The sequence below is a fragment of the Orcinus orca genome, chromosome 2, assembly GCF_937001465.1.
Source record: "Orcinus orca chromosome 2, mOrcOrc1.1, whole genome shotgun sequence".
Taxonomy (NCBI): domain Eukaryota; kingdom Metazoa; phylum Chordata; class Mammalia; order Artiodactyla; family Delphinidae; genus Orcinus; species Orcinus orca.
Window position 1 is genome coordinate 61942718 of NC_064560.1, and position 21632 is coordinate 61964349.

At 46.1% G+C, this 21632-nt stretch overlaps 1 long non-coding RNA gene and 1 pseudogene across 1 annotated transcript in view; both read right to left on the bottom strand.

Annotated features, from left to right (window-relative positions):
• Window positions 1-21427, bottom strand: part of LOC117195990 (uncharacterized) — a 32004-nt gene extending 10577 nt beyond the window's left edge. Inside the window, exons 1-3 of the long non-coding RNA XR_004475930.2 lie at window positions 21166-21427; window positions 17448-18250; window positions 15960-16063 (exon numbers count right to left, since the gene is read on the bottom strand). This is a non-coding gene — a long non-coding RNA (uncharacterized LOC117195990). The remainder of the gene's footprint in view (window positions 1-15959; window positions 16064-17447; window positions 18251-21165) is intronic.
• Window positions 18257-21138, bottom strand: LOC117195988 (acireductone dioxygenase-like; annotated as a pseudogene).
• Window positions 21428-21632: the final 205 nt, after the last annotated feature.

Sequence of the window (21632 nt, forward strand, 5' to 3'; positions counted from 1 at the left end):
CTCATTTATATGTGGAATCTAAAAATACAACAAACTAGTGAATGTAACAAAAAGAAACAGACTCACAGATATAGAGAATAATCTAGTGCTTGCCAATGGGAAGTGGGGGGCAAGATAGGGGTAGAGAATTAAGAGGCACAAACTACTATGTATAAAATAAATAAGCTACAAGACTATGGCCAATATTCTGAAATAACTATAAATGGAATATAACCTTTAAAAATTGTGAATCACTGTTGTACACCTGAAACTTATATAATACTGTACATCAACTAATACCTCAATAAACAAAAAAGAGTTCTGGGAATTCCCTGGCAGTCCAGTGGTTAGGGCTTGGCGCTTTCACTGCTGTGGCCCAGGTTCATCCCTGGTCAGGAGCTAAGATCCTGCAAGCCATGCGGTGCACCCAAAAGAAGAAAAAAAAGAGTTCCAATTTCTCTACATCCAAACCCACATTTTTTTTTCTTCTCTTTTTAATAGTAGCCAGCCTAATGTGTGTTAAGTGGTATTAATTTGTATTTTCCGAGTGATTAGAGATGTTGATCAACTTTTTAATGTGCTTACTGGCCTTTTACATACTATCTTTGGAAAAATGTCTATTCAAGTCGTTTGCACCCCCACCCCTTTCTTTTGTGGTTGAAACCTTTTTAAAAAAAAATAATTAATTTATTTATTTTTGGCTACGTTGGGTCTTTGTTGCTGCTCGTGGGCTTTCTTTAGTTGTGGTGAGCACGGGGATACTCTTCATTGCGGTGCTTGGGCTTCTCATTGTGGTGGCTTCTCCTGTTGTGGAGCACGGGCTCTAGGTGCGAGAGCTTCAGTAGCTGTGGTGCGTAGGCTTCAGTAGTTTTGGCATGTGGGTTCAGTAGTTGTGGCTTGCTGGCTCTAGAGCACAGGCACAGTAGTTATGGCATATGGGCTTAGTTGCTCCACGGCACGTGGGATCTTCCCGGACCAGGGATCAAACCCATGTCCCCTACATTGGGAGGTGGATTCTTAACCACTGTGCCACCAGGGAAGTCCCACCTTTGCCCATTTTTTAATCAGGTGTTTGTTTTTCTGTTGTTGAGTTGTAGGTTTTTTTGTTTTTTTTTTTGCGGTACGCGGGCCTCTCACTGTTGTGCCTCTCCCGTTGTGGAGCACAGGCTCCGGACGCACCGGCTCAGCAGACATGGTTCACGGGCCTAGCCGCTCCGCAGCATGTGGGATCTTCCCAGACCGGGGCATGAACCCGTGTCCCCTGCATCGGCAGGTGGACTCTCAACCACTGCGCCACCAGGGAAGCCCTTAACATCTTTATTGGAGTATAACTGCTTTACGATGGTGTGTTAGTTTCTGCTGTATAACAAAGTGAATCAGCTATACGTATACATATATCCCCATATCTCCTCCCTCTTGCCTCTCCCTCCCACCCTCCCTACCCCACCCCTCTAGGTGGTCACCAAGCACCGTTCTGATCTCCCTGTGCTATGCGGCTGCTTCCCACTAGCTATCTATTTTACATTTGGTAGTGTATATAAGTCCATGCCACTCTCTCATTTCATCCCAACTTACCTACCCTTCCCCCGCCCCATGTCCTCAAGTCCATTCTTCACGTCTGCATCTTTATTTCCATTGTTTCTTTGTTTGATGGTTGGTTGGTTGGTTTTTTTCTGGGAATCCCCAGCAACACCCGAACTATTGTTCCGTTTCAGAGAGGTCTGCTGGGATCCCATGACCAATTAACCATTTTCTCAAGTTTATCAAGGTGTTTTTCTACCTCCTCTTTTACAGTTTAACTCCCTCTCTCCCTCTCTCTGTCTCTGTATCTCCTCTCATTACTTGAACTGTGGGCAAACACTTTCCTCTTGGTCCCCTAAGAATCACTCTGACCTGGCCCCAAGCCCTTTGTTTGGATATCTCAAACTCGGTGATCAAACCCAAATCCACTCCAGCAGCAGACTCCACCGGGAAACCAGCTCTTCACCTCCTGGGTCTTCCCATTCCCAAGTCCCAAACAGTTAGGCTACCATATTGATTGTCTTCTTGTCTTTTTTTTTTAAGATAACATTTAAAAAAAATATTTTATTTTATTTATTTATTTTTGGCTGTGCCGCTGGGCATCCGTGATCCTAGTTCCCTGACCAGGGATCGAACCCGTGCCCCCCTGCAGTGGAAGTGCGGAGTCTTAACCACTGGACCACCAGGGAAGTCACTGGTTTCTTGTCTTAGATTCCAGGGCATGCAAAGATGTTGTCCTGGCCTTGTCCAGGGAGGCCCTTAGTCTCTGCAGATTCAGTGGGGGAGGGGAGGAACCTGCGAGAGGCCAAGGCTTCCCAAGCACACGCCATACTCACTGATGCTCAGCTCCGCAGGCCCCCACGGCCCCCCTCCTTCCCTGGCTTGAAGATTCTCTTCCCACTCCACATTTCCTTCCCTCCTGGCCCCAGGGCAGACCTATTCATTAGCCACCTGCAGCAATACAATTCCTTCTTCCTCTTCCCCTGTGTGGCATGTTTCTACAGTTGGAGCACCTCAGAGATTCCCACGGAGATCAGCCTTCTGGAGGCGGAGGAGAGGGCATATGGCCACCGCTGTCCCAGCCAGACCGCAGCGGGGTGCTCAGGGGGCGTCCTTCCCTTCCACCCCAAACGTGGCTGTCAGATGTTCTGGAAACAAGGGTGCTCACTCCTGAGGTCCCTGGAGGTTGCTAAGGGTACCTTGAGGTTGTCTCTATCCCATGGGTTCGACCCAGGACTTCAGAAGCTGTCCAGACCATGAAGTCCAGCAGTGCAGATACAGAGCAGCCCTTTTGTTCCCAAACTGCTCTGTGGGGTCAATGTGAGTGACAGTAATTGGGAGAGGCTCGTCAGAGGGAGCCTCAGAGGAAACCGGAGGAACCACCCCTCTGTCCCAGTGGCTGTCCCCCTGACTGTCAGACCTGGAAGGACCAGGTCCTGCTGACACACCTCCACCTTCCACTGGCTACCCTCTTTAGAATTTTCTGCAAGCCATTATCCACACACCACCAGAATGCTCTTTTTATATTTAGCCTCACTTAAAAGCTTTCAATAGGGACTTCGCTGGTGGTCCAGTGGTTAAGACTCCGTGCTCCCAATGCAGGGGGCCCGGGTTCAATCCCTGGTCAGGGAACTAGATTCCGCATGCTGCGATGAAGATCCTGCATGCCACAACTAAGACCCGGCACAGCCAAATAAATAAATATTGAAGAAAAAAAAAAAGCCTCCCACCAATCCTGGAATAATGGTGTCCTTACCAGGCCTTCAAGGCCCAATGTGAACCAGTCCCTGCCTGTTCCTCTGAACTCACCACTCATCCCTCTCCCCTAGCTCACCATACGCCAGACACATTGATCTCCTGGTCCCAGCATTCCAAGACCGTTTCAGCCTCAGGGCCTTTGCACTTGCTGTTCCTTCTGATCAGAATGCTCTTCGCACAGATCCTTGTCATTTGGTTTGCGGCTCAGAAGTCAACCTCTCCTGACTACTTCAGTCCAGAGTAGCCTCTCCTTCCTTATGCTTTATCTCCTCATACTATTTTATTTTCTTCTCCACACATACCCCTTTCTGAAGCTTAAGCTTCAGGATCCCTCACTCACATAGGCCCCTTCCAAGGGGTCTACCTAATTTTGTATTATTTTCTTAAAAAGAATCCCCTGCCCAGCCAACCCAACTGTGTAAGCTTCAGGCCCCACAAAATCTAGATTCATTTGTATCTAGAGCAAAGGACCAGGCTGTATTTGGTACATCCTGTGCCTGCCGCTGCCAGGAAGACAAACTCAGCATTCATCCTGTCAGGCTATTTCAACACACCCTTGGCCTCTCTGATCTCTTCAGGTCTGGGTGCCAAGAGGAAACTTTGCCCAGGAATCTTGGTAACTGCCCTGCTCACTGTACCCTGAATTCAAGGTTGGGGTGGGGGGCAGAGTGGGAGTGGTATGGGGGAGGGGATGGGGGTGTCCAAACTCCAAGAGCTGTTGTTTGTGCTTCTCCCTTCTGGACACCCTTGCCTTGACTCCCCCAAATAGACATAAACTTTCTCAATCGGCAAGCATACCACCCTCAACCATTCACCCAGGAGACTGACAAACCTAGACTTCCGTAGAATCTTTCATCTCTTTCCTTTCTGAGATTTTTGCAAAGGTAATCCTAATGTCTATCACTGATTCCACTTCTTACCATCTTGGGCATATATTTAGTGCACAGGTCTTAACTCTCCCTCTGCCTTGCCCCCGGCAGACCTGGCTAATTGATCACAGAACTTTTCCAGGTGGGCCTTCTGTGTAACCACCACCAATTGATCAGAGAGGAAACCTAATTATCTCCTAATGAAACTCAGCTTTAAATGACTGAAGAGGTAAATCTGGTTCAAAGGAAAACGGCTAATGCTTCTGATGAATTCCTATATCTATGCTGAGTCCAGGGAGGCCAGTTCCAAGGACACATTTTCTATTTAATTAAGTGAGGGGAGACTTTGGGAGAACACGGCACCTTGCAGTACCTCCCGTGACACGGTGGAAAATTCACTGATCTGGAGCTGGAAGTCCTGCTCTGTTCTGGGCAAAACGACTCACTTCTTCATTCTGCGCATGGGGTTACTATGCATGTTGTCCCAGTCAGCTCAGGCTGCTGTAACAAATTACCCCAGACTGGCGGCTGAAACAGATAACGTTTACTTCTTACAGTTCTGGAGGCTGGGAGTCCAAGAACAAGGCGCTGGCTGATTCCATGTCTGGTGAGAGCCCTTTTCCAGGTTACAGACAACTGGCTTCTCCTTGTAAACTTTCTGGAAAGAAATCCAGAAACACCCTCATGACGTTCTTACTGGGAGTCACAGTGAACTGTCCTTAGTATCGGGAGAGACTGTCCCCTCCTGGTGGCCAAAGCAGTAAGAAAGTTGATGGGGAATGAACTTAATGAGCTTAAGGGCTAGACACACCAGCATTCACAAAGAAGCCTGTCTGTGGTGCTGGGCAAGGACTCCTGTGGGGACTGTCCCCCTGCACATGTGTTACTTCCTACTTCAGCTCACCTCTTGCCAACCTCCTTCTCCAATTCTCCCAAACTGGTTGTCATAAACTCCACCACCCTCCTTAGTGCTCCCGACTATTCATCCCCCTCGCTCTCTGCCTCCCACTCGTCAGAGGAAAAAGAGGCCACCAGGCAGCAACCATCACGGCTCCCTCCTCCTTTTTAAATTGAAAACTTGTCTTCTTAGAAACGAACAATCTGAGAAGTAAGGGCAAAGATCACGGGTGCCTGTAGAAACCAGCTCATCTTCCAGGCCGTCACCTGGCACCGCGACACCATCCCACCAGGGAACCCGAGCCCGGTATCCCGGCGCGGAAGCCGAGGCACCAGGTCGACGCAGCGCGCAGGCTGCTTCCTTCATCTTGAAAGAGAGGTCTACACTGGCTGACCCACTTTACTAGCTCCCAGCCTTTCCTCAACCCACCTGCTGAGTTCCTGCTTTCCCTGCTGCAGCCTCCTCACCATCCAGCAGAGCAATGGAGGAACGGCCCCTGCCAAGGTCACGGATGTCTCTGGACGGCAAAATCCAGGGGACACCTCTCGGTGCTCCTTTCCTCATCCACTCTGTAACTTCTGCACTGCGGTCCATCCCCTGGCTATCTCACATTTTCTGTGACAGCCCTTCTGGCTCTCCTCTTCCTCAGGGGCCCTCGGGTGTAGATGCCCATCAGGGTCTCATCACCGCTCCCTCCTCCCCTCCTCTTCTCCATCCTCACAGCACACTCTCTCCTTGAGCAATCTTTTCAGACCCATGGCTTCCACCACCGTCCCTAGGCTGAGAACATTTAGGAGGAAGCAACATGTTGAAGAATGCAAAATAAGCATGTATGAACTGAGGCTACCACGTGAAGGAAGACAGTTGAGGGAGAAAGGAAAAACACCAGGTCCTTCCCCTATGACTGTGGGCAAATGAGCACACCACCCCAAGTCTTGGATTTCTCATTCACAGAACTGGGATAAGAATAGTACCTACTTCATAGGATTGTTATGACGCTTAAGGGGGATAATTCTAGAACAAGCACCCAGTGCCCGTATTTGTCAACATTATTGCTCTGTTATTTGCAGGGGTAGAGAAGCAATGGGGAGAAGTGAGGTTAAACTGAGAAATGGTAGTTTGGATCCAGGTTTTGAAACATAGGAGGGCGGTGGACCAATGGGGTATATTTGCCAAGGGCATTCCTAGCCCAACAGTGCAGATGCCATAGGGCTGAGAGCCCAGGAGCCGGCAGCTCCTTCTCAGGCCTTCTGCTCTCCTTCTGGCCATCTGGCTGACCTTGTAAGCACCTGACGTGGGTTCAGCAGGTGGCCGGCCATGATGCCCTACATGCATGTCCCAGGCATTCCTGAGACAGTCTGCCCTGAAGTTGGGGGAGGTGCTGGTGGGTCAGAATGATAAACAGTTTAGAGCCAGGGAAGTAAAAGGTCACCTTTTGGGCTGTGTCCTGGGGGAAGGGACACTGTTACCAGGGGAACGAGTACCAGTCCTTAAGAAGTACGTTGAACCTGCCCTTAGCACTTGTCCGGTTGCCAGGTCCTGAACTTAAACACGAATGCTATTTGTCCAAGATAACAGGATCCAAATGAGGACACGTGGGCTAATTCAGTGGTGGCTGCAGCCAGCTTATACAGGCTCATGAGAACCAATCGTTAAACTTTCAGGAATTTTGTCAGCCAGTTATTAAACATAGCCACTTTTAAAAATTAAGTTATGTAAACTTACAATTAAATAAAACATATTAAAAGACTCAAAACTCATCACTTCCTTTTTACTATAGTATTTCTTCTCTTGAGGATATTTACAGTTATTGTATCTATCTGGTAGAAATACTATGCAACTCTGTGTTCAGTGACATTATGTTGGTAGTTAGACATTGGCCATGGTGGAAGTATCTACACCACAGAAATGCTATAAATCAACACACACACACACACACACACACACACACACACACACACACCCTGGTTGTTAAAAACATTTACCAGTTGGGCTTTCCTGGTGGCGCAGTGGTTGAGAGTCCGCCTCCCGATGCAGGGGACACGGGTTCGTGCCCCGGTCTGGGAAGATCCCACATGCCGCGGAGCGGCTAGGCCCGTGAGCCATGGCTGCTGAGCCTGCGCGTCCGGAGCCTGTGCTCCACAATGGGAGAGGCCACAACAGTGAGAGGCCCGCGTACCGCTAAAAACAAATAAAAAACATTTACCAGCACCTCCCTGCATAAACTGATGTCTGAAATTTTTTTTATTTTGTGGCCACGTGGCTTGTGGGATCCCAGTTCCCAGACCAGGGATTGAACCCGGGACACAGCAGTGAAAGCTTGGAATCTTAACCTTTAGGCCACCAGGGAACTCCCATTGAAATTTTCTCTTTAGCCACTTCTTTTTTTTGTTTTTGGCTGCATCTGGTCTTCTCTCTAGTTGCAGAGAGTGGGGGCTACTCTCCGTTGTGGTGCGTGGGCTTCTCATTGCAGTGGCTTCTCTTGCTGCGGAGCACCGGCTCTAGGCACGCGGGCTCAGTAGTCCTGGCACGCAGGCCCTAGAGCTTGTGGGCTTCGGTAGTTGCAGCACATGGGCTTCGGTAGTTGCAGCACATGGGCTTCAGTAGTTGCAGCACGTGGGCTTCAGTAGTTGCGGCACGTGGGCTCAGTAGTTGTGGCACACGGGCTCAGCTGCTCCGCGGCCTGTGGGATCCTCGGGAACCAGGGATCGAACCCATGTCCCCTGCATTGGCAGGCGGATTCTCAATCACTGCGCCACCAGGGAAGTCCCTAGCCACTTCTTATGAGTTTCGGCAGTCTCCATCGGCTCCACATAAACAGGGCCCGAGGGCCACTCCAGCCTTTTGAGTTTCCACACTCTAGTTTTGGAGTGAGCTCCCAAATCTCACTGGTCTATACCCCACCAAGGGTGTGAATAATGGTGGCCATTACTCATCACTTAATACTTGTCTCATCCTCCCTCAGCTCACCCTCACAACATCACCATGAGGCTGGTATTAAACTTTTACTCTACCAATTACAGATGATAAAGTGAGCCACAGAGAAAGTAAGCAACTCTCTCCCAAGGCAACCAGGAAAAACAAGGCGGAATCCTCTCATAACCACTACAAATAAAGAATAATCTGATAATCTGATAAAGAAATGTGATTAAGTGGTTCAATTGCCACTTCTTCATGGCACCAACCCTGACTTTAGTTTTCAACTACCAAAGGGCATCCATTTTGATGTCATTTTATTTTTCTTAGTCACATCCAATAAAACTGTGGGCTCACAGGATGTGGCCTATCCCAGGTCTTTAGGAGACTTTAATGAATAAATAAGACTGTTCTAGAGTTAATTGATCCACTGTTTCAGTTGATGTAGTGCTTCTAAATCAATTATTAATTAGGAATTGAGATTCAACTATGAAACCGACTCAGTTCAAAACCTGGGCACCTCCCATGAAAGCTAAAGCCCAGAGTCTTTAAATAACTTGTTAAAAGTTACACAGCTTGTAAGAGATGAAGACAAGATATTAACCAAGGCCTGTCTGATTCCAGAGCCCCTGCTCCAGGGAGAGGCATATGATGAGTATGTTAAAAAGCAAAATTCAACTGAGTAAATTTGAAGATTTGTCTTTATTCAACGATTCATGACCTGGGTAGCCTCCCATCTGGCAAACAAAGGAGCTCCGAGGAGCTGTACAAAGGGAAGACTTTTACAGGCAAAAGGAGGCGGGGCAAGGAAGTTATTCTAGCTAAGAGTGGATTGTTTCAGGCAAGGTCACCTTCCTTTTGGGGAAGACTGGGGCTGAAACCGTGCACCTCTGTCTGGGACTTGAACCCACGGGGCCGGGACTTGATCCCGGCCAAAACCCTGATTGAGACTTGAACCCAAACGGCTGGGACTCAAACGCAGCCAAAACCCACAGTCTTCCAACTGAAATCACACACCTGGTTTCAGGACTTAATGAAGTTCAGGTTCTTGATGTCTCATCACAGAGAGAATTCAGTGACAGACAAAGTGATAGGTAAGAAGTGGATTTATTTAGAGAGAAACACACTCCACAGACAGAGTCTGGGCCAGCCATCTCAGAAGGTGAGAAAGGCACCAGGGTATGGGGTTGTCAGTTTTTACTGGAGCGGGTAATTTCATAAGCTAATGAGTGGGAGGAGGATTCCAGCTATTTTAGGAAAGGGCCAGGATTTCCAGGAATTGGGCCACTGCCCACTTTTTGATACTTATGGTCGGTCTTGGAACTGTCATGGCGCCTGTAGGTGTGTCATTTAGCTTGCTGATGTGAGCTTGCTGATACTGAGGCTCAAGTTCTAGTGGAGGGACTTCCCTGGTGGCGCAGTGGTTAAGAGTCCACCTGCCAAAGCAGGGGACAAGGGTTTGAGCCCTGGTACGGGAAGATCCCACATGCCGCAGAGCAACTAAGCCTGTGCACCACAGCTACTGAGGCTGCGCTCTAGAGCCCGTGAGCCACAACTACTGAGCCCATGTGCCACAACTACTGAAGCCCGTGAGCCTAGAGCCTGTGCTCCGCAATAAGAGAAGCCACCACAGTGAGAAGCCTGCACACGGCAACAAGGAGTAGCCCCTGCCCACCCCAACTAAAGAAAGCCCTCGTGCATCAACGAAGACCCAACACAGCCAAAAATTAATTAATTAATTAATTATTTTTAAAAAGGTCTAGTGGAAAAAGTCAACTTATCCGCCATCTTGGATCCATTTGGTTCTAGTCAGTTTATGTCATGTCCTCAGGCTATGTCATTCTTTCAAACCTTGTGCCCTGCCTCCTTTCCTCCTGTTTCAGGTCCTTCAGGCAGATTACCTCACCAGTGCTGACCAGGTAACTCCACATTGGCTGACTAAAGATCACATTCCTGGGAGAGGCTGAAACTGCCAATATTTATTTATTTATTTATTTAAAGTACAGTTGATTTACAATGTTGTGTTATAGGTTAGGTATTAAGTCTTGATTTGCTGATGTGGGGTTTAGCACAAGTGAATCTGAAACAGAAGGGAAGGCGACAGGGCACCTTTAAAAGAATGACATAGCCATAAAACATGACGAAAACTGGTTAGAACTAACTAGATCCAAGACGGCAGAAGATCTAACTTCCTGTAGACCTTGGGCCTCATTATATGCTCATTGTAATACATTAGCTAAATAACACATCCACCAGCACCATGACAGGTCAGAGCTAACCATAAAAGGCCAAAAAGTGGGTGGTGGCCCAATTCCTGGAAATCCCCGCCCTCTCCCCCAGCCCCCCGAAATAGTTGGAATAATCCTCCCACTCATTAGCCTATGAAATTACCCACGCCATATTTTGGGGCCTCTCACCTTCTGAGATGGCCCACACTCTGTCTGTGGAGTGTGTTTCTCCCTAAATAAATCCACTTCTTACGTATCACTTTGTCTCGCACTGAATTCTTTCTGCCATAAGACATCAAGAAACTGAGCTTCATTAAGTCCTGAGACCAGGTGTGTGATCTCAATTAAAAGACGGTGGGTTTAAGTCCCAGTCTGAGTTGCACGGTTTCAAATCCATTTGGGGCCTGTTGTTTCCTTTTTTTTTTTTTCTTCATTTATTTTGGCTGCGCTGGGTCTTAGGTGCGGCACACGGGCTTCTTAGTTGCAGCATGCAAACTCTTAGTTGCAGCATGCGAACTCTTAGTTGCAGCATGTATGCGGGATCTAGTTCCCCGACCAGGGATCGAACCCCAGCCCCCTGCATTGGGAGCTCGGAGTCTTACCCACTGGACCACCAGGGAAGTTCCTGCTGTCTCTTTTTAGACAACTATTAGGCAGCTATTAAAAAAAAGTCTTGTAGGGCTTCCCTGGTGGCGTAGTGGTTGAGAGTCCGCCTGCCAATGCAGGGGACACGGGTTCGTGTCCCAGTCCGGGAAGATCCCACATGCCGCGGAGCGGCTGGGCCCATGAGCCATGGCCACTGAGCCTGCACGTCCGGAGCCTGTGCTCCGCAACGGGAGAGGCCACAACAGTGAGAGGCCCACATACCGCAAAAAAAAAAAAAAAAAGTCTTGTAGAAGAACATTTAATGGTAGAGAAAAATGCCTGTTACGTATTAAATTTAAAACGGAGGTTAAAAAATAACTGAATTTTATCAATTCTTGGATACATACTGTTTTTCACATTTTAACATATCTGAAATAGGGTGCATCAAAAATCAATTTCAGGACTTCCCTGGTGGTGCAGTGGTTGGGAATCCACCTGCCAATGCAGGGGACACGGGTTTGATCCCTGGTCTGGGAAGATCCACATGCCTGGAGTAACTAAGCCTGTGTGCCACAACTACTGAGCCTGCATTCCACAACTACTGAAGCCATGAGCCCTAGAGCCTGTGCTCCGCAACAAGAGAAGCCACCACAATGAGAAGCCCGCACACCACAACAAAGAGTAGCCCCCGCTCACCACAACTAGAGAAAGCCCGCATGCAGCAACGAAGACCCAACACAGCCAAAAGTAAAAAAAAATTTTTTTAAATCAATTTCAGGAAAATTATAGATATCAAAGTGAAAGGCAGGGACTTCCCTGGTGACATAGTGGTTAAAACTCTGTGCTCCCAATGCAGGGGGCCCGGGTTCAATCCCTGGTCAGGGAACTAGATCTCACATGCATGCCACAACTATGAGTTCAAATGCCACAACTAAGGAGTCCATCTGCCACAACTAAGACCCAGCAAACCAAATAAATAAATAAATAAATCTTTTTAAAAAAGTGAAAGATAAAACAATAAAACTTCCAGAAGATACTATAGGGTTAAGAAAAGATTTATCAAACAGGAAATAAGACATAAACATAAAAGGTCAATAAGTTGGACTAAATTAAAATTAAGAATTTCTGTGCATCAAAATACTTTTTGTGTGTGTGTGTGTGTGTACGCGGGCGTCTCACTGCTGTGGCCTCTCCCGTTGCGGAGCACAGACTCTGGACGCGCAGGCTCAGCGGCCATGGCTCACGGGTCCAGCTGCTCCGCGGCACGTGGGATCCTCCCGGACCGGGGCACAAACCCGTGTCCCCTGCATCGGCAGGCGGACTCTCAAACACTGCGCCACCAGGGAAACCCTCCAAATACATTTTAAATGAATGAGAAGGCAAGCCACTGAATGGGAAAAAACCAAACTTTTGCAATACATATACCCAAAAAGGGGACTCATATCAGAATGTATATTGAACTCCTACAGATCACAAACTGGCAGACAATCCAATGGAAAAAATAAGCAAAAACTTGAAGCAGGCACTTCAGAAAAGAGAATATTAAAATGGGCAATAAGTATACGAAAAGGAGCTCAATTTCTTTAGTCTCCACGGAAATGCTATTTATCAGTTTAATGAACTGACCAATTGCGCCCGAGAGACCACGGGAAAGGCAATTTAAAACCACCATGAGGGGCTTCCCTGGTGGTGCAGTGGTTGAGAGTCCGCCTGCCGATGCAGGGGAAACGGGTTCGTGCCCTGGTCCGGGAAGATCCCACATGCCGCGGAGCGCCTGGTCCCGTGAGCCATGGCCGCTGAGCCTGCGCGTCCGGAGCCTGTGCTCCGCAACCGGAGAGGCCACAGCGGTGAGAGGTCCGCGTACCGCAAAAACAAAACAAACAGCAACAACAACAACAACAACAAAAAACCACCATGAGAACCACTATACACCCACAAGAATGACTAAAACTGAAAAGAATGACAATGCCAACTGTTAGCAAAGATGTAAAGAAACTGAAGCTCTCATACATTGCTGGAAGAATACAGACACTCAGAAAATTGTTTGCCAGTGTCTGTTAAAGCCGAATGCTTAAGTATGTAGCCTATGACCCAGTAATTCACTCCTAAGTATCATCCAACAGAATTTCATACATATGTGCAGCAAAAGACAAGTGTCAGAACCTTCATAGAAGCATCGTTAATAATAACCCCAAACTGGAAACAACCCAAATGTCTGTCAATAGTAGAATGGATACATAAATTGTGGAATATTCATAACATAGAGTTTTATATGGCAGAAGAATTAATAAATTACAGCTACATGCAAAAACATAGATGATTTTTTTAATTTAAAAAATATATGTTTATTTTTAGTTAACTAATTTATTTATCTGGCTGCATCGGGTCTTAGTTGCAGCACGCGGGATCTTTTTTGCAGTGCACGGGCTTCTCTCTAGTTGTGGTGCATGGGCTCCAGAGTGCGTGGGCTCAGTAGTTGTGGCACTCGGGCTCTCTAGTTGTGGTGCGCGGGCTCTAGAGTGTGAGGGCTTAGTTGCCCTGCAGCATGTGGGATCTTAGTTCCCTGACCAGTGATTGAACCCATGTCCCCTGCATTGGAAGGAGGATTCTTAACCACTGGACCACCAGCGAAGTCCCTGGATTAATTTTATTTTTATTTTTGAAAACTTTATTTTATTTTTAAAAAATATTTTTATTTATTTTATTTATTTTTGGCTGCATTGGGTCTTCGTTGCTGCGCATGGCCTTTCTCTAGCTGCAGTGAGCGGGGGCTACTCTCCGTTGTGGTGCACAGGCTTCTCATTGAGGCAGCTTCTCCTTGCTGGGAAGCACGGGCTCTAGGTACACAGGCTTCAGTAATTGTGGCTCACAGGCTCAGTAGTTGTGGCTCGCGGTCTCTAGAGCGTAGGCTCAGTATTTGTGGCGCACGGGCTTAGCTGCTCTGCGGCATGTGGGATCTTCCTGGACCAGGGCTCAAACCCATGTCCCCTGCATTGGCAGGTGGATTCTTAGTCACTGCACCACCAGGGAAGTCCCTGGGTGAATTTTAGAAATGCAGTGTTGAGAAGAAGTAAGACACAACAGAGTACATACTATATGATTCCATTCACAGGAAAACAAAAATAGGCAAAACCAGTCTATTTTAGTAGAAGTTAAGATAGCAAAGGGAAGTTGGGAAACATAATGCCTAGGAGGTGGTTTAAGGAGGGTCTTGGGGGTCCTGGTGATGTTACATTTCCTGATCTGGGTAGTGATTTCATCAACATTCATAAGTTGTACACTAGGGACTTCCCTGGTGGCGCAGTGGTTAAGAATCCGCCCGCCAATGCAGGGGACACGGGTTCAAGCCCTGGTCCAGGAAGATCCCACATGCCGCAGGGCAACTAAACCCGTGTGCCACAACTACTGAGCCTGCACTCTAGAGCCCGTGAGCCACAGCTACTGAAGCCTGCCTGCCTAGAGCCCGTGCTCCGCAACAAGAGACGCCACTGCAGTGAGAAGCCTGTGCACTGCAACGAAGCGCAGCCCCCGTCTGCCACAGTTAAGAGAAAGCCCGCACGCAGCAACAAAGACTCAACACAGCCAAAAATAAATAAATAAATTTATATAAAAATAAGTTGTACACTAATAACTTATGTACTCTCTGTATACACATATGTATATATTATACTTCACTAAAAAGCTTACGAAATGAGGATAAAATTGAACAATTTGAGACAGAGAAAGTTAATTACTCACAGATCTTTGTTCAAAGACCTATTCAATGATGCCCTTCAGTTAACAGGAAATTGAATTCAGCACATAGGAGTGGAAAGTAAGACACGTTGCTCAGCTAGGAAACAGGAAAACATGTTGATAAACCTATTTTAAAAAAAGTGAGGGGGCTCAGAAGACCCAGTAGAACTAAAGTATGATGGAATAATAACATGGAAGATAGGAGAGGAGAAATTGGACAGAAGTCATCTAAGTTTCTCATATTTCTAAGAAAGATAAAGACAATGATGAATTTTAAACTCTGTATAGTCAAGTTAAGAATTTAATTTCTAAACGAGCAGAAATAGAATGTATAATTTCTAAACCAGTGAAGGGGCTAAGGGAGAATAAAGAAGTCTGCATTGATCCAGTAGAAAACTAAAAAAGGGGGGACTTCCCTGGTGGTCCAGTGGTTAAGAATCTGTCTTCCAATGCAGGGGACACAGGTTTGATCCCTGGTCGGGGAACTAAGATCCCATATGGCGCAGGGCAACTAAGCCCGTGTGGCAACTACTGAGCCTGCGTGCAGCAATGAAAGATTCCACATGCCGCAACGAAGATCCTGCATGCTGCAACCAAGACCCAATGCAGCCAAATAAAAAATAAATTAATTAATTAAAAAAAAAAAGCTAATGAGACATGACAACCAAATGCTATGCCTGAGCCTTGATTCTAGATCCCGGACCCCCTTCCCCTAATTTTTTTTTTTTTAATTCCTGGTTTTTTAAAAAAATTTATTCATTTTTGGCTGCGTTGAGTCTTCGTTGCTGTGCACGGGCTTCCTCTAGTTGCAGCGAGTCCCCCACAACTAGAGAAAGCCCAGACTTCTCCTTGCAGTGGCTTCTTGTTGTGAAGCATGGGCTCTAGGGCACGTGGGCTTCAGCAGTTGTGGCACGTGGGCTCAGTAGTTGTGGCTTGCAGGCTCTAGAGTGCAGGCTCAGTAGTTGTGTTGCACGGGCTTAGTTGCCCCACGGCATGTGAGATCTTCCCAGACCAGGGCTCGAACCCGTGTCCCCTGCATTAGCAGGCAGATTCTTAACCACTGTGCCACCAGGGAAATCCCCCCTTCCCAAATTTAAAGGAATTACTGGAACATCTTGGGACAATTTAATACAGACTATACATTATATAGCATTATTGTATAAATGTTAGATTTCTTGTGTGGGATAATGTGGCCCCCATTTTTGTTGAGCTCCTAGTGCTTTTCTCTAGGATAATTCTACAACTTTTTGGCTTTAGGACCTCTTTACACTCTGAGAAGTTGCTGAGGACTCAAAAGAGCTCTTGTTTATATAGGTTATACAAAACCCTATTTACCGAATTAAAAGTTAAGACAGAAAATTTGAAACATGTTTATATATTAATTTAAAAATAAGATTTTCCAAAATAAAAGAGTTAATGCGAAGAGTTGCTTTGTTTACATTTTTGCAACTCTCTTCATATCTGACTTACCAGAAGTAGCTGGATTCTCACATCCACTTCAGCATTTAGTCTGCTGCTGTATATTGTTTTGGTTGAGGTATATGAAGAAAATCCAGCCTCAGATTGCTGTGTAGCTGGAAAAAGAAAAATGAGGAATATTTTAATAGCTTTTTCAGATGTTAGGACTATTCTCTTTTCCCCCCCCATTATCAAAGACCATTTAATTTTTAAAGATCAACAATACCAAAAGCATAAAGTGGAGTAGAAGAAAATAGTTTTTTATAAGTACAATTTAATTAAAGCTGTTTACAACTATTCTCTCCCACAGGACTTAAGCATGAATTTAAAAAGAGTAAGAGATGAGGACCTCCCTGGTGGCGCAATGGTTGAGAATCCGCCTGCCGACACAGGGGACACGGGTTCGAGCCCAGGTCTGAGAAGATCTCACATGCCACAGAGCAACTAAGCCCACGCATCACAACTGTTGAGCCTGCGCTCTAGAGCCCATGAGCCACAACTACTGAAGCCCATGTGCCTAGAGCCCGTGCGCTACAACAAGAGAAGCCACTGCAATAAGTCCTCGCACTGCAACGAAGAGTAGCCCCCTCTAGCCACGCAACTAGAGAAAGTCCGCATGCAGCAACAAAGACCCAACACAGCCAAAAAAAAAAAAAAAAAAAAAAAAATTAGATCATTTCATTAAAAAAAAAAGAATAAGAAATGAGAAAAACAAATACAGGGTTAGACGAGCCAGCAGGAGTCTGTGGAACTTGAGATTTCACTGCAACAGGAAGGGGACGAGAGTGCCTTTTTTTTTTTTAGATTAAGGTGTTTTATTATTATTATTATTATTTGGCTGCGCTGCAGCATGTGGGATCTTAGTTCTCCGACCAGGGATCAAACTCAGGCCCTCGGCAGTAAGAGCATGGAGTCCTAAGCACCAGACCACCAGGGAATTCCCAAGGCATTTACTTTAGTTTGAACGGAAAGTGGCAAGTGGCATAAGCAACTGAGAATGTGCCCCTAATAGAGAGCTCTCCCCTCCTTGCACTCCTTAGTCCAAGGTATAATTTCGGGAGAAAAAAGCATCCTGTATCTAGTTAGTTATGTTATCTACGATTACACCTCTAGTCTGTTTCCCTACACCAACCGATTCAGCAGGACTGAATTGAGTTTAACTCAATTCTGACACTATCTACCTGGAGGTAGCGTTAGATCCCACAGATTAAGGGCTTAGTCCCACAACACTGATGCCTATCACAAATCTGGGACAATTGTACTTCTGACTCAGCGGCTAAAAATTGGGGATTTACATGACCTCTTCCTCGGGTCCCATAATTTGCTAGAACGGCTCACAAAACTCAGGAAATGTTGGTTTACATTTACCAATTTATTATAAAGGATACATAAAGACCACAGATAAACAGCCAGATAAGGAGGTACATAGAGTGAGGTCCAGAGGGTCCTGAGCACAGGCGCTTCTGTCCCAGTGGAACTGAGATGCTCACAAAGGATTACCTGTGAATAGCAGAAGGCCACTCGTATCGCTCAGGAAATTCCAAGGGTTTTAGGAGCTCTATGCCAGAAACTGGGGACAAAGACCAAAATATACTTCTCTGCCACAACTTTCTTCTAAGGCAGGCATGGCATTGACTGATACCTGGTTTAAAGTCTAAAAATCGTGTCCAGATAAGGCACACCAGCAGATAAGACTCTCATTCCGGTTAAAGTTGAACACGTGTCTGAACCACTGATCTTGACTGAGTTAGAGCAAATGACTGTGATTTGTCCACATTTCCACAGTTGTTTCCATGTAAAAATCAGTTTTATAGCGACTTTTATTAAAAAACATTCTTTGTTTAAATAGCTATGGCTTATTTTATCATAAGGCTTTTCTTTCTTTTTTAAAAATTTTATTTTATTTATTTTTATTTTTGGCTGCATTGGGTCTTCATTGCTGCGTGTGGGCTTTCTCTAGCGGCGAGCGGGGCTACTCTTCATTGCGGTGTGAGGGCTTCTCCCTGCGGTGGCTTCTCTTGCTGCAGAGCACGGGCTCTAGGTGCACAGCTTCAGTAGTTGTGGCATGTGGGCTCAGTAGTTGTGGCTCACGGGCTCTAGAGCGCAGGCTCAGTAGTTGTGGTGCAGGGGCTTCATTGCTCCGCGGCATGTGGGATCTTCCCGGAGCAGGGCTCGAACCCATGTCCCCTGCATTGACAGGCGTACTCTTAACCACTGTGCCACCAGGGAAGTCTGCCATTAAAAAATATTCTGATCAAATAATCTTGCAAAGGAGATAACCTTCAAGCCTTGAAGCTTCAAGCCTATAATATAAAAGCAAAGAGTAAATGATTTTCTGCTCAGTTATCACGTTTAGGATCTTTACAAGGAGTGTGCTAGGCCCCAGGGAGCACTCCTTGCTGTTCATGCCCAAAATTTCACGTCCTGTCCTGTCCTTGAGCGTGGAAATGGTCAGCCGACTGGTTGCAGTCCACACTGTTTCTCCCATAAACATCCACACAGCTGTCACATAGTTCTTTCCATCCAGTGTGAAGCAGTGATAAACTCCTGCAGGATGAGTTATCACGTTTCCTTTCTCCATGAAAATCTGAAGTCCTCTTTATCTCTTTCATCAAAGTATCCACTGCCATCCAAGATGTAGCAAATTTTACATCCTAGTACAAATGCTCCCAGCAAAACATCTTAACCTTTTCTTCATAATTTGGAAATTTATTTTTGCATACGTTTATTATGACCATCCCAGAGTAGTCTAATTCTGGATCATTCTGATATTTGCCAGCTTCCAGTAAAGGACTCCAAGCTGGTGCAGCTGCTCCAGGAGGACTGGGCAGCTGGGCTCCAGGCCAGGGGGCCACCTCAGGTCATCTTGGGACTCCTCCATGTACCAGACCTCCTGCACCATGGTCTGGGCCTGGGATGGGGGTGGTGCGGTGCATCACCCGGGGCTCCCTGACCTGCATGGGCTGAGCTGGGTCGAGGCCCCAGTGGCCATTTTTTAGGGGGGCATCCCAGCTTGGGCCACTGCCCAACCCCCATTTCCCGACTGGGCGAGGCCTGACCCACGGTATTCACTTACGATAACAAAATGTACAAGTGATACTTTCTCAAAGGTTAATTGCAATGTGGAATCTGAAACAACACCAATATGCCTTTCCTACTCTGTTACATTCAAACCCCTCATATTCAAATCCATTCTGGAATAGGTCTCTTACCCATGCATAACTTTTTAACATCATGCATTGGTCATTTAGAAAATACTGGCTGAGTTATGCAGATCTTCCAAAAGTTGACACATTTCATTACACAATATGAAAAAAAATCACATTTGGTAGACCATTAATCTCATTAGAAACATCATGAAGAATTGGGAAGCTGGGACTTCCCTGGGTCCAGTGGTTAAGACTCCGTGCTCCCAATGCAGGGGGCCAGGGTTTGATCTCAGGTCAGGGAACTAGATCCCACGTGCATGCCGCAACTAAGAGTCCGCATGCTGCAACTAAAGATGCCGCATACGCCAATGAAAATCCCGTGGTGCCACAACCCAGCGCAGCCAAATAAATACATAAATAAATATTAAAAAAAGAATTGAGAAGCTCTCAAACTCAGGGTATATACAAGGTTTCCAAAATTTTAGTTTTCCCTTGAAAGCTCCAATATAAAAAAATCATTGGTAACATATACTATAAGCTATTTCCTTGAAGTGACTGGCTCATTTCATTCATTTTTGAGAACATATCTGCCAAATATTTGAGTCCAAATGGCTTCTGCATCGGTTGTTCTTTTCAGCTGAAATGTTGTTCTGTGAAGAAAGCAGCTGCTTCAACCCACAGCTCAAATAAAGCACTCCCGCTCTTCCTCAGTGCTTTTCCAGGAGACAACCATCTTTCCAGGGTCTGCAGCACAAGTGCTTTGTATGTACTTCCATTTTTATTACGTAAGATATTAGAAAGATATATACCCAAGAGTTACGATTTAATCAAATTATTAATTTCTACTGCTTTATTTAGTACATCGTATTAATAGACTTAAAAAAAAAAGACAGAGTGCACGATGGTGAGCAATAAAATCACTACTAGTATAGTTTGGTGCCTCTGCCATGATTCAGGGTAAGGTATAAGCGGTTTTCCCCACCGTTGCTTTTGCACCATTTGGGCAAATGTTAACACAGTGAGAAAGGCAAGTGACTTCTTAGTATTACGAAAATTATTTAGATCTCGTGGTGCCCCTCCTCCCCCAGGGTCCGCGGACCACACTTTGAGAACCGTCGTTTGCTCTAGGTCGCAGCATCTTGTCCTAACCTCCACTTAACTTTATATTCATTAAGTTCTGATCTTTCGTCCTTCTGAGACCGTAAAAACAGCCCAGCAGCCTCCTCTCGAGCACCTGGGGAGGCTGCTTCCAGCGGGAGCCAGAGCTGCGGGGCGTGGCCAGCGCCTCACCGCAGCTGGTACCCGAGGGGCCCTCACCCCTCTTTCCCTTACCTCACTTCCTCTTCCCCTCCCCAGCCCCTTTAACCCTTCGTTTTCCCCAAAGACGGAAAGAACGCGAGAGGAAATGCCTCAATTTAAAAGAAGCCGCCAGAGTGAATGGTGCTGGGACAGGGGACACTCTGCACAGCACATAAACGACTGTGACCGTTTGTTTCAAAAAAAAAAAAAATCTACCTATCTATTTCTATATATATCTTGATTGTTCTTTTTCTGGTTACAAAAGTAATAGATGCTTTTGTTATATAATGTTCAACCCCCACAGAATTGCATAAAGTAGAAATTGAGTCTCCCACTATACCCCACTCCCATACCCTCTTAGGTTTCTGTGCCTTTAATTTTTCATATATAGGTATGTATGTATGTTAAGATATTTCTCTGCAACTTTCTATTTTCACTTAATATATCACAATGCATTTTTCTTTTTCTTTTTTATTTGAGTCTTAACCATGCAGAGTCTTAACCACTGGACTGCCAGGGAAGTCCCCCAATGCATTTTTCTATATCAGCAAATATTTACCTCATTCTTAATGACAATGGACATTTAGGTCATTCCCAATTTTTCCCTATTACAAACAGTGCTGCAGTGAACACCTTGCACTTATGTGTCTGTACAATTTGGTATTTCTATGCTGTCAGTCTCTCAGAGTGGAATTTCCAGATGAAGAGTTACGTGCACTTTATAATAGGATGGATGATACTAAATTGCCCTCCAAAGAGATTGTACTAACCAACACTCCATCCAGCCACAGCAACGATATTTTGAAATGATCTGTTCATATCTCCATATTCCGGATACCCTCACTGGACTCTGGTCCTCTCAGGAATAGAATGTGCCCTCTTGTCCATCTGTGGGTCACACCTGTCATGTCGTAGGAGCTCAGTAAACTGGTGTGGAGTGGATGTGAATGAACAGATAACACTAACACTATGGCCAGGCTTCTCCTATGTGTGCCAGGCACCATTCAAAGCAACTTATCTGCATGAATTTATTTAATCCTAGTAACTGCTAGGAGTAGGGATTTTTATTATCTCCATTTGCAGTTGAAGAAACTGAGGCTCAGAGAAGTTAAGTGACTTGCCCAGGCATGAGACAATCACGACAAAAGACTTCCACGGGACTTTCCTGGTGGTCCAGAGGTTAAGACTCCGCCCTTCCACTGTAGGGGGTGCGGGTTCCATCCCTGGTCCGGGAACT